The following is a 14,398-nucleotide window of genomic DNA, read 5'->3' on the forward strand; positions in this document are numbered from 1 at the left end:
TTAGTTTTAGCTTAATAAACATAGGTAGACTACTTCGTAATTTATGCTCCAATGAGCAGACATTTTTATTAAATTCAGAAACCAAGATGATTTTACATGTACCTACCCATGTTACTCATCGCATAGTAACAAAATCAATGACACATACTCGTACCAACATAACGACATACGGTCATATAATCATGTCCAGCCTAGATGATAGTATTGATAGTATAATAATACTCATTGACATAACATTGAATTATGACACTCATCTGACCCGATATAGATAAAAGCATTGCCTCAAAGGTCACCCACATATCGTACATATATGTGATGAGACATGGACAAGACATATACTAGACATGGCGATAGCATTTATCTATGTATGTAAAACAGTTTCGTTATATACTTAGATCCGTAGATACTCAACCGTAGAAAATAGGTCCTTGAAATTTGAAAAATTATCATCGCGTTTCGCTGTTCGTCACGGCTCATGAGAGCCTGGGGCCCACTTGGTAACTAAAAGAACTTGCGTAGGCACTAGTTTTTACGAATGCGGTTGCCATTTGACTACACAACCCAGAGGGGAACCTAGGGGCTTTCTTACGATTAGTCTGGTTTCTGCACAATTTTGTCCTTCACCGAAAAGCTACTGTCGAATACCAAATAATATATCGTACATAAGTTCCAAAAAACTCATTGCTAACTACAGGCGGGTGCCTGAATTGAACCCGCCACCTCCGAATTGAAAGTCTCAAGTTTTTATCGCTAGGCTACCAGTGCAACGTTGTTATTAAATTTTAAACACAAATATATTCTTCAAATATTGTAGAGCTTAAATACGAAATGACTCTATGAAATTCAACCACAATAGGAGTGAAAACGGGGTTGAACTAACAAATTGCGTGTAGATGTTAGTATACATTAACTACGTGGTTTATCGTAAAGTAAAAAAACCTGTTACAGAAAGTAAAATGAAAGTAAATAAAAATTTGTGACCAATTAATTTACGTAATTGTTGACAGTACCAAAATGTTTTCTATAAAAAATTACACATTTCACTAGAGTTACTAATGCCATTGATAATGGTGTGGCTTAAGGTTACATCCTGATTGCGACTGTGCCAGAACCAGCAACAATCCGTCGCAAGAATTGGATTGCAACCTTTACTTGTTATCTGCAGTTCTGACGATCTTACGGTTCAATTGGATATGTGTTGCTTTCACTATATATGAGAATATACAGGTAAAGTGTTTTTTTATCAATACAATAAGTTATTAACACTGATTTAAAGTTTCACGATTCTTACACATTATTAAATTGTACAACGCCGTACTCGAAACGTCGGAGGTAAATCTTAAAACTTAGATACACGATTAAGTCCCGTTGTACAATTTAATAATAAGTTTTTACTTTGCATTTGTTATTAAACATATGGTACCTATTGTAAAATAATTACCTAAGTAACACACTTTTCTGCTAACCCTACTCCTTTACTAGGCTAATCTGTTTACAGCGCATCACCCGCACAGTCTATTTAAATATACCCTCCATAAATCGTAAATTCATCCTTAAACCCTACTAATAAAGTCTAAATTCCATTGGTAAAATAATCTTCAAGTTAAAAACTTATACACCATATGTTAAACAGACCAACACCGATGTCCTGTCAAACTAAAATAGGTTTTTGTGCTTTCAAATTAGGTTCTTATGTTATTGTGTCATATTTATCTTATTAGTTTTATAAACAAGACGATAAATACAAAAAATCGTAGACGAATTCAAATATTGCACACAGTGGTTCCACAAGCCTACCCTAATTGGACAAAATGGGCGTAAACAAATTAAAATCCCATTTATCTTAGAAGCTTTAAGAAAACTTACGGAAAATAAATAAAAAAGTCTAAGGCAAATGTAAATATTATACACAGAGGTTCAAGCCTACCCCGATTGTACAAAATGGGCGTAAATAAATTTAAAACACATTTATATGCTAAATCATAATTTAGAGGACTTAAACGTCCGTAATGTTAAATAGCGCGACCCTTGATGGTACATTAAAGATTGATGTGAAATTTATTTAAATTTTACTAAAGGGTGGTCCCATTTTCTGGGCTCATTATGGAGGGAATTGTTATTTTTATTGGAACCAATATCGTTAGCCACGGGAGTAATGGCAGATGGGAAAGTGCAGTATGTCTGTGGTAAATGACACTTTATTATTAGAAATAAATGATGCGTGATGATTGAAAAAGGGTTTTTAGTAGGGTTTTGTATATTTAGTGCCTGACCGAAGTTTCAGTTTCGGTTTTGGCATAAAAATCATTCGTTTCGGCCTTGGAGACTTGAGCAAAACCGAACATTCGATTTCCTCGGACAAAATCCGGTTTAGGTCGGAATGTTTGGATTTTTTTAGCAAAAAACTAGTTTGAACCTAGTAGAAGCGACACAAACGTCATATTTTTATAGGAATTTCACTTTACTTATATCGTTGCTTAGTTTGTGAAGGGTTAAATTACTCTTCATATCCATTTAAGGCTGTCACGATAGTCAAGGTAGCGGCAATTTTTCCAGTCGTCATGTCCAAATCAGTTTGACACCTCAATGCGACAAGGCACCAAAACGGTCAAGTTTTAACGTTCTATTGATCACTCAACATCTAAAAATAATCATTTCCGAGTAGAACGAGCAAAAAATCTAACATACATCCGACAACTGACAGTCAAATTAAATTAGCAGTTTATCCTTCCGCATAGGTACAACACTTTTTGACCATAAATGGACCGTGATCGTTGGCAATAAGGTTTACAAATTGTGTATAATGTTGGAACGAACACGATTCTTTGAGTCTAAATATTAAGAACTCGACTGAAAAGGACTCAAATCTTCCGAATAAAGACTCCGTCAACAATGTTACATTATTACATCTAAGTTAACAGAAATGAAACTAGGCGTTTTTGTATGATTTGTTTACGATACTCGCACAATGCGTTTTGAATTTTATTTTTGTATAAAAATAGTTTTTCTAAAAATAAGGTCCCAAGAAAAGACTTTTACTCAAAGTACTCTCTAACAGGGTTGAAAATAACTCACGAGTACTCGTAGATTCTATTAATGAAGTTAATAGAAAAACTGAGTCGAGTCTCAAAATAGAGGACTCAAAGGATTCGAGTGTTATCCAAAACTAGATAATAGTTTTATTTTAAGTGTGTTAACTGATTATGGAGAGACTTTAAGTCTTAGTAATAAGGTACACGTTGGGACTTAACAGCGTAGACGGTATTATGCAAAAAGTTATATGCTTACAGGTAAGTAAAGTTAGAACCTTTTAGTATTGTCGTGTATATATTTACATAAGCAGAGAGCATGTAATTGTGCGTGAGGTAAGCGTTATCGATCGATGCGCGCGAGTGGTTCTTAACAAGATTATTAGATAAACAGTATAATAATAGATCCACTGTACAAGTGGATTTACAATGTCGTTTTATGTATCCGTGGAAAATATTGTCGATGGTCATATTTGTTTGACCCATTTATTTTCTTTATTATTACCACTCTCCTTGTGGTTACAGGTAAGTGGGTCAAAAAGCCCTATGTGCATAAATGCGTTAAATTATATGGTAAGAATGGTAAGTAATTAGGTAAATACACTATATTGCACCACAAAAGAAAAATTAAATAACAGATTTACAATTAATTTTGTATTAAGCAGAAACGTCTGCGAACGATGCTATTAAGCAGATTTACAATGTAAATAAAGGTAGCAACAGCGGTCTTATCGCTGTAAGCGATTTCTTCCAGACAACCTAATACTTTAAGTGATAAAACAAAAATAAAATAGAACTAAAACAAATACAAACACGGCAAAATTGTCTTTATCTGAATGTGTAATTATGCCGGTGCATTAAAAGGAAATAAAACTAGTGTGTGCAGTCGTAAATGCTATAGATTGGAAGCTATTTACCTCGGTCTATAATTATGGAATTTGCTTATCGTCTGGATTATTTATAGCCTCTGATACCGGCACGGCACAGCAGCCCATTGTTGTGATAAGAATGAAATTCTTGTTGCTTTGAGAATAGTATGCTAGCTTCCGATTGATATTGGAGTATAGGCTTTGAATAAACTATTTATTAAAAATCGTTGATAAGCTTAGAGAGTTTGTATTTGTTTAAACAATGTTTTATTAGTGAGACTTTCATTCAATATTAATATCTCTCATTTATGAAAGAGAGTTTCTTAAAGGTGTGTATGTAGAGAATCGTTATAAGCAAATTATCAGACCACATAAGATTTTGATACTTATATCTGTTTTATTGCCAAATTTTGCACGAAAAGTAGGGAAAAATTACGTTTTCACCTCAGCAGCTCGAACAAGGGTACTTTGATTCTTAAAAACAGTGAGCAAAATGCGATTTTGCTCACTGAGTGAGACAAAATGACATTCAACTGACCTTTATAGTCAAATGTCATTTCAACATGCGGGGTCTAATAAAAGTTCGAAATACTTGGGTTCTATTATCTCTGTCCCCTTCACACTGTCACAAAAAGAAACAGACAAAAAAAGTTAAAACGACATTCAACAGTATATTCACGGTTTATAATAGACCCCCGAAAAACTTCAGACCGCATCGTTCCAAACCACGTACGAGTATGAATTCTTAATAATTAATAAATAAAAATAAAGTTTAAGATTTCATAAAAACTGATAAAATACTATATTTTAGGTATTTTATTGTACAATTAAAATAACGAACTCAAAAAATACACAGATCATCACGCAAAATTAATTATTTTACTTTTAAGAATTTCTACCATAGTTGACAAATAGTACGTATCCGCAATTCGGACCGTATCTTACAAAGATTTTTTTTGTTGTCAAAGTTGGCGATTGAAGTGTCAGTTAATGTTTGTTATTTCTATATTATTTTACTGGAATTTATTATTACGTTTTGTTTTTGTGTTCCATTGCGGTAATTAAACTTAATTGTTTGTATATCTTAAGAAAACATGAGTGCAGGTATTAAGTGATGAAGAAGGATTACATTTTTCAAGTTGTCTAATAGGTATGTTCTCACTGCGCTGAGGTGAAAAATGTTGTGTACTACACGAGATCAAAGTTATTTACATCTCGTGCGCTTTTGAGTCCCTTACTACGCTCAAGATTCTAAATTAGATTCACTCGCTACGCTCGTGAATCTATTATAGAATCTTTCGCTTGCACGGGACTCAAAATAAGCACTCGAAGAAATATCAAACTTTGATCACTTGTTGTACAAATAACTATTTCTGGTGACTCAAGCTAGATCCCATTTTTACCCTTGGTCAGTTATATTTTATAAGTGGCAAAAAGCAATAAATAAATAAAAATAATGTTACAGGTAGTCAGTTAAGTTCAAGAGTAAAGTTAAAGACTCTTTATCAATTTGAAGTTTCAATTGATTGTAAAGAGTAATTGGTATATGAGTTAAATAGAGAAACAGTTTGTCCGATACTGCCATATCTCAAATGTCACCACGAGGCTGCTGTACTTCCGGGCCGCGAGGTCACTCGCCAATGTACGACTATGGGTTTTAATGTACAGCCCAGTTCGTAAATATGTATACGTCTCCTCACCTTAATCCATTGTAATAAGGTGGAAAAATGTATACATATTTATGCACTCGACTGTACAAGTCGAAACGATAAGTCGAGAACAAAAGTGGTTAAAAGGCGAAATTATGTTTGAATTTTTGTTTTGCATTTTCTATGTGATAAACCCAAAAAAAGGGTAAAGTATACAAATGAAATAATTATTGAGGCAGAATTCTATCCTCAAGCTCTATGGAAATTTGGGATTGGACTCAAATGAGTTTTATTCAATGTACGCGTCAGAACGATTTGTCTTCAAGAAAAAGGGTAAAACGGCAAATAATGTTCAAAGTTTTCTTGCATTTTTATATTGGGGTGACATATCAATGTCATACACCACTGTGTGATGATGATAAAACCGAACCTAAACCATTATTTTCATACTATGTATATAATATTATATGGACATGAAAAACTTATGCATAACATTAAATCAGTGAAAGCTCAAGACTTGCAGCTATTTAAACCAGAGAGGACATTAGTAGATTATAATTAAACTCGGAATCCCACGGGAAGTGTCGTTACTGCTATTCCGGGACATAGCTGAGGTTTAGCGCTGGAATCTTGGAGGATATAATCAAACGGAGACGCCATGTCTGTAATTTTCTGTACCAAACAGTCTGCCGATTTTTGCGGGGGAGGGGAACGTCAAATGTATGCGTAACGTAAAAATAGCCATGTCAGATAAACGTCAGTCCATACATTGTGTATGACCGTTGGCCGCCTATTTTCGACAGAGGGGAAAGCCTGTCAATGGCTACTCCGTTTAGTTGTATCCTCCAAGGCTGGAATACATCAATTCGAGACGTGGAGACATCGACTATTAAAAATACTTTGAGTTAAGACATCGACGCGTAAAAATACTTCAGCGAAACCGTTCGGCGTTTAGGATTTTGCCTATGACTCTAAATTTGAAGTATAGTGCGACATAAAATAGTAAAAATTAAAAAGCGTTGTATATTTGTTATATAACAAAATCTAAGGTAACAATGTAAATTTAACACAACCTAATTTATTGCCCTTATTTCCATAATATAAATACAATAATACAATTAAAAAAAAACACAAACAAAAACACTAAAATTACCTTAAAATAAAAATGAAATAAAATGGAACTAAAAAAAATCCATACCAAATTGTTGACATGTTTAAGCATTTTACGTCAAAAATGTGACAGTTACGTGGCGTGCAGAAAGTGGCGTCCTCAATAATTTTCTACAATTTCTTGTCGGACTATAGATGATGCATTTCCATCTGAATGACTAACAGTTTTAGCGGGATTTCTTAATAATTTAAAATAATATTATTGACAGAGCGTTAGCGAAGGTCTCCGTTTCAGATTGTGCAAAAATACGTTCGGTTGTTCTCCTCTACAGGTCGCAATTCTCAACCGATGTTCGTGAAATTTTCTGAGCAAATTCAATATAATTATAAATATCTGGGTGACCGAGCTTCGCTCGGAAAACATATAATAACTCGGAAATGCGCGTTTTCCCAGAGATAAGACCTAGCTAGATCGATTTTTCGCCCCCTAAAACCCCTATATACCAAATTTCATCGAAATCGTTAGAGCCGTTTCCGAGATCCCCGAAATATATATATAAATAAATAAATAAACAAGAATTGCTCGTTTAAAGGTATTAGATATAATTTATGTCTATTCAGTTTTGTATTTTTTTTTCAAAACGGCGGAGCCATACATCTAGAGAGCTCTACAGCTCACAGGCAGACTAACTACACATAAATAATATTAAAATAAGAGTACACTCAAATACATGATAACAAGATAGTCTTGTCCTAACACAATTTGTACAGAATAAAATATTGTGTTCAGTTTTTCAGTTTTGTTCAGCTAAACGAGTCTTAATATTTTTTTCACCTCAGCAGCTCGAACAAGGGTACTTTGATTCTTAAAAACAGTGAGCAAAATGCGATTTTGCTCACTGAGTGAGACAAAATGACATTCAAGTGACCTTTATAGTCAAATGTCATTTCAACATGCGGGGTCTAATACAAGTTCGAAATACTTGTGTTCTATTATCTCTGTCCCTTTCACACTGTTAGCAAAACGAAACAGACAAAAAAAAGTTAAAACGACATTCAACGGTATATTCACGGTTTATAATAGACCCCCGAAAAACTTCAGACCGCATCGTTCCAAACCACGTACGAGTATGAATTCTTAATCATTAATTAATAAAAATAAAGTTGTAGTAATAAAAACTGATAAAATACTATATTTTAGGTATTTTATTGTACAATTAAAATAATGAAGTCAAAAAATATACAGATCATCACGCAAAATGAATTATTTTACTTTTAAGAATATCTACCATAGTTGACAAATAATACGTATCCACAATTCGGACCGTATCTGACAAAGCTTTTTTTTACAAAAAAAAGTTGTCGATTGAAGTGTCAGTTGATGTTCGTTATTTCCATATTATTTTATTGAAATTTATTATTACGTTTTGTTTTTGTGTTCGATTGCGGTAATTAAACTTAATTGTTTGTATATCTTAAGAAAACATGAATGCAGGTATTAAGTGATGAAGAAGGATTACATTTTTCAAGTTGTCTAATAGGTATGTTCTCACTGCGCTGAGGTGAAAAGTTTTGTGAACTACACGAGATCAAAGTTATTTACATTTCGTGCGCTTTTGAGTCCCTTACTACGCTCAAGATTCTAAATTAGATTCACTCGCTACGCTCGTGAATCTATTATAGAATCTTTCGCTTGCACGGGACTCAAAATAAGCACTCGAAGAAATATCAAACTTTGATCTCTTGTTGAACAAATAACTATTACGCTACTAAATATTTTATGTTACGTTTTTATGTTACTTAATATTTTTTATTAAGTAACAACTTAGATATTCGCAAATAAGTACACGAGTACACCTGTGTTCACATTGACCTTCTAATCTTGACCCAGAACTTAATATTGATCTCAGTAAATAAATTTAATAAAAAAGTAGTCCTACCATTAATTTACATAATCCAAAGAGCAATAAAAAAAGGGTTACAAATTCTAATTTGATTTAGAGGTTATTTTATTAAGATAGGGTCATCAAACATGGTATTATGACATTGAATGGACAGAAATGATACCATAAATAAAATTATGGTAGTAATGTTTGTGTGTGAGTCAGTGTGGCGTATGATTATTTATTATTCTGCGCAAATTATATGGAAACTTGAAATTCTGTTTGAGTAATTGTTGATTTTAGTAATGGCAAAATAATAATTATTGGAATATTACTGATGTAATTCATCACACAGAAAATATAGACAATTATTCCAAGAATAATTAATTATACATATAATTATGTTTTGTCATGACTAAAATTGTACTGTTAGTCATGACAAAACCTCTGAAAATGTTAAATGCCAAATTTTGAAGCCATTCCCTTTGACTTACAAGATAAAGATCAAGATTATGTATCATAATTCATAAGATGTAATTTGACTGTTAATTAAAACTAAAGAAATACATGAAACCTTAATTTATTTTGTATTAAGCAGAAACGTCTGCGAACGACGCTATTAAAATACAACCCCAAAACCCGAGAGAGTAAATTTTCTACTTTTAATTTATTTCTAAGTTTATATGAGAAACCATACAATAATAAGTAATCTACTTATTTTAAAAATTACTTCAATTCAAAGTCTTATTCTGAATAAGTGTGAGGCACTTTTATAGTGACACATGTGTGTTAGAAATAAAAATAAACGGGCCTGATAAGAATTAGTCACCATTTTCTAGGAATCACACCAGTTTCTTTAGTGATTCTTGTGATTAATATCGTTCTGATTATAACATTTATAACACTCGTAAATGTGGTGTAGTAACTAGTAACGAACAATCGCTTTAATTAACCTTCAAAAACAACTGTTGAAGACACTGAAAGGAAATTGAACGTTCATTTTTTAAATTGAGCGCATTTCTTATTCACATATTTTTCATATGGCTTGATGATAGAACAAAATATCGGTGGATAATAAATATAAATGTGAAATTGCATTTTATTAAATAATTATTAGGAGTCATTATCATTACACGAACGCAGGTAATGGTTTGTGATACTATATAAAGTGATTGACAACATTTATATGGCATTTTCCTGGTATACACTACGGTATTTATTTCCTACAGACACATTAAATGAATGAACAATTACCTAAATGATATTTCTTAAATAATGAGAAAAAAGCTCTTCCTGAGCAATTATATTTCGAACCAATTAAGATTAATCTGCTCACGCGCAAAAGTTTTATGCAATAAAGGAAATACTGTCTCAATAATTGTTTTAATCTTAATCCCTATCAATAAATGGTGAATACCATAAAGTGCGAATCGAAGTCCGGTGTGGATAGCAAAGATTAGTTTTGTGACGTCATTAAATTCGATAAACTATCATTTATCGCCAGATAAACATTTTTGGGTCGTTTAGGGGACTTTTTTGTCCTGAAAATCCTGCGTCATGACCATTGTGCATGGATTTTTTAGCTGTTTGAATTTTTAATAAGAAAAAACTTTACATATATGTCGAATTGGCTAATGATACAAATATAATATAATATTGTAGATCTAAGATTCGATTCCTTGTTGATATATTCAGTATAAAATTGAGTAAAACAATAGGCTCACTCTTATGGTGGAATGAATGCCATGAATTATTTATTTTTTATTTTTGAGGTAAATTAGAATATATAGGGATCGCGTTGTGAGGGTGTAGCTTTTTAGTTTAGTTTTATATTATTAATACCGGTCTGTTAACTTATTTTTGTGAAGAATTGGTTTCTGAGAACCCTAATCTTTAGATCTTATTTTGCATTCATGTATCTTTCTACTTTAATAAACCGGTGTGCTAAAATGTTCTTATAGGTCTGCTAAAGTCATTAAATATTATGCTAAATACCTTTAACCATTCCTAGAAAATATTAAATAGTATACTAAACTGGACAACGATAAATAATACAATACTATAGGTATCGTCATAATTGAAATCAAAAATTCTGTAGTTTTATTATATACTGTACAATTTTTATACTTTTAATTTCATTTATTTCCTGTATTTAATTGACAAACTTAAATTGAAGCTTTACAACATACAAAAACTCTACTCTCTACAAAAATAAAATAAATAATACCTTTTAAAAATAAAAAGTCCCACTGGTCCCAGTGTCAAATAAAATCCGTCAAAAAGCACCACTGTCACAACAATATTTAAATTTCGAAGTTTCGCGAGTCGATCGAGCGTGCGTCGTGCGCGGGAGTCGCGGTTACACTGCAGGGTGGACGCGCTGGCGCAGCGTGGATACTGCTAGGGCTGGCGCTTGAGGGCTGCCAATGACATTTTAATTTTTTAACTTCATGCGTACAAGTTTTTACATTATTCCATAACTTATTTAGAACTTTCAGTGAGTAATTAAGGGTTCCAAATTTAAAAACAATTCATCTTCTAAGTTTCAAGAGATAAAAAGTTTTTTTTTATAATTCAATCATAATATTCATAATATTTTAGACGTACACGAAGTATTTGTCGAATTATTCGTTCCATTATAAATGCATTGTAATTTGTCGATGTCCTACGGGGGTCATAAGGTCATAATTTAATGGTATTTACGTTTTTGAAGCAAAATTTATTATAGAATTCATTAGACAGTTACGTAGATAGTAGGTACCTACTTACATTTATTTATATGAATTTTGACAACGACAACTGCTAGAAAGGGTTATATACACGGTTGTCTTTTACAGCGTGTAAAACAATGATAATACAAACAATGGTTGATTGGTAGGGAATACCTTTTGGTATTAAGTCCGCCATTTGTACATTTTACTTTCTTTGTCCAAAAAGTTTAAATACCTAAATAAATAATACATGTATGTCGTCTTGTGGTGTCATAGATAGTGTTGAGTCGCTCACTCGTGAGGCACCTCATTTGTACCACTCATTTTGTTAATTTGTCGCAGTACTTCGTACCGCAAATATGTCTTACTTCACTCCTCTATTCATTTTACTTGATTCTAAAATAATCTTTCTCCTAAAAGTTCTATTCTTAACCTCCAGAATTGCACTCCAATTAAATGTTACTATTTATTTATTTTTTTAAGAATAAGAATAAGAATAAGAATAAGAATAATTTATTTATAATAAAATAGGTAGGCAATCACAAAGGTGTCCGGTAAGCACCAAACTAGGCTGAGCCTGTATCTTGGGGCTTACAAAAGAGTAGGTAACATACGGTAACTAAACCTAATTAAAATGATGTGTGAAAGAGGGTGATAAGGTGTATGCTTTTAGGGTGTGTATGTGTGTGTGTGTGTGTGTGTGTGTGTGTGTGTGTGTGTGTGTGTGTGTGTGTGTGTGTGTGTGTGTGAAAGGTGTAGGAGAGCGAGTAAGGACTAGATGATGACAGACCTAAACATAAGAACGTATTATATTTTCCGTATCATTGTAGGATAGGGTCACAAACCATTTTTTGAGTTTAGATTTAACATTTGATAAAGTACACGTTTTTAGATCGATAATTTTGCAAACAGAGTTATATATAAATGGGTGCATATGGGAAGCAAACCTCTTGGCGTGAGATGTATGGACAGCAGGTACCGGGACTCTATATATACGTCTGCTCAAAATGAGGTCTCTTACCGGTAAATTTGTAATACTTTTATGAACTCTACACACTGCGCTGAAAATAAATAATTGTCTGACTCTGAGGATCCCCGTTTCATTATACAGCAAGTCGGTAGGAAATCTAAAAGGTTTTCTTAGCATGACTTTGATGACAGCACGTTGCGCACGCTCTAGTTCTAGGAGTGCCGTCTTACCTGCGCTGCCCCAGACTGCAATACAATATTTTATAACAGATTGGCACAGGGCATGGTAGACAACGCGAAGGACACTTAGAGGTGAACAGTCCCGCAGCCGTTTCACTAAATAAATCAGTTTTCTCACTTTTTTGGATAGACTAGTCAAGTGTTGTTTAAAAGAAAGGTGTTCATCAACGATAAGGCCCAGATACTTGACGGTGTAGCATCTACTTATGGACCCACATGAGCAGTTTAAGTTATTTGTGTCGCAGGAATGTAACTTTAAGTGGTATGTGAGCGGAGCAGAGGAGACTGATGTCTTTGAGAATGGGATGTGATAGCTTTTGTTCATATTTAGAGTGAGAAGATTGTGATCCAACCATTTCGATACTAATGATAGTCCTGCCTCAGCTGACAAGTATGTTTCCTCCCAAGTATTACCACTAAAAAGAGCTACGGTGTCATCAGCATAGCAGATGAATTCTGAGTTTGGGATAGTGGTTTGAAGAAGGTCATTAATGTATGTAATAAAAAGCGAGGGTCCGAGGATACTGCCCTGTGGGACGCCGAAGTAGATGTGAGATCTGCAGCTTGTTGAATCTCCGATCTTAACCGATTGCTGTCTATTTGTTAGGTAGCTGGAAAACCAGTCGTGTGCAGAGCCTCGAATTCCGAGAGCTTCTAGTTTCTTGAGAAGAATGGGAATTGAGACGGTGTCAAAGGCCTTCGCCAGGTCAAGGAATACCCCTATACAGCATTTACCGGCATCTAGATGACCAGAGATCATGTTTGTGAGAGTAAGCACGGCATCTTCAGTCGATTTGCCGCGTCTGAAACCAAACTGATGTTCTGACAACAGTGAGTGTTTCTCTAAGTTATGAATACATAAATATGTATATACATTAAATATTTTTGTCGCCGTTGGAATTAATGGAATAGTCGACGCTGAAAATAGGCTAGTACCTCACCTCATTTGAAGTAAGACATTGTAACACCTCATTTTAGAAAATGAGGTACTCATACAAACTCATTTTAAATTGATGTCCTACCCATCACTAGTCATAGACTCATAGATAGCAACAATAAACCCCCAAATATAATATATATCTTTTCACAATAAGCACCAGTTTTTATGTATTTTTTACCTACTGCTTTTTTTTACAACGAAAATATAAATTTAAATAACTTACACGACTTATTGAGTTCTGGTTTCCTTATTTGCTTGTAATAAACTAACATAAGAAATTGACGTAACTTCTGTTTATTTCGAACAAAATTTTCTAGAATTATTATTAAGGCCAAGATCACAAGTCCAAAATTATTTATTCATCGCATTTCTAATTAAATTTGTGAAGGTAAGATACCTGTTATATATAGCGCACAGCTATAATTAATACTTACTCGATTTTCTTGTTAATTTTATTTGTATATTCGATTTTCATTTACAGACAGTCTTAAGATTACATTAGTAGCATTTTTCAGTATATTAATAAAATAAGATTAGGTACCACTCATAAAAAATATTATTGCAAAAAGGAACTTCAAAACTCATATACGTTCGATATGTTTGAAAAAATCCCCCTTAAGAAAATAACTTTTCATTTGTTCTTTTTTATTAATATTGATTTCATCATAATAAGAGTTTTAATCGAGATATTAATATTTCAGTAATTATTCAAGAGTCATGACAAAATACAGTTACTTTCACCATTTCTTTTCAAGTTGGTAAGTGTAAGTTAAAAATAAAAAGTAACAACCAACCCTGCGCCCGCGCGGGTGACCTTGGCGCGTGCAGTTCCGAGATCAATCTTAATGGCGTTTTTTTCGTTTACTTCATTTGGGCGTAGGTATCGCACGGGTTAGCGTCCTTGGATGTATGGTCGACGTTTCTGCTAAAACATGTTTCAAAATTGTTAAAATAGATATACGAAGAGCACTAATAAATAGCATCTGCTTTTGTATTTT

The 14,398-nt window shown here is 33.2% G+C and overlaps 1 protein-coding gene across 1 annotated transcript in view; it reads right to left on the minus strand.

The window, feature by feature from the left end:
• Positions 1-10,912, minus strand: part of LOC134657217 (GAS2-like protein pickled eggs) — a 120,828-nt gene extending 109,916 nt beyond the window's left edge. The window contains exon 1 of the mRNA XM_063512781.1: positions 10,768-10,912. The gene's annotated coding sequence lies outside the window, so the exon portion shown is untranslated. The remainder of the gene's footprint in view (positions 1-10,767) is intronic.
• Positions 10,913-14,398: the final 3,486 nt, after the last annotated feature.

The sequence above is a fragment of the Cydia amplana genome, chromosome 19 (genome assembly GCF_948474715.1).
Source record: "Cydia amplana chromosome 19, ilCydAmpl1.1, whole genome shotgun sequence".
Taxonomy (NCBI): domain Eukaryota; kingdom Metazoa; phylum Arthropoda; class Insecta; order Lepidoptera; family Tortricidae; genus Cydia; species Cydia amplana.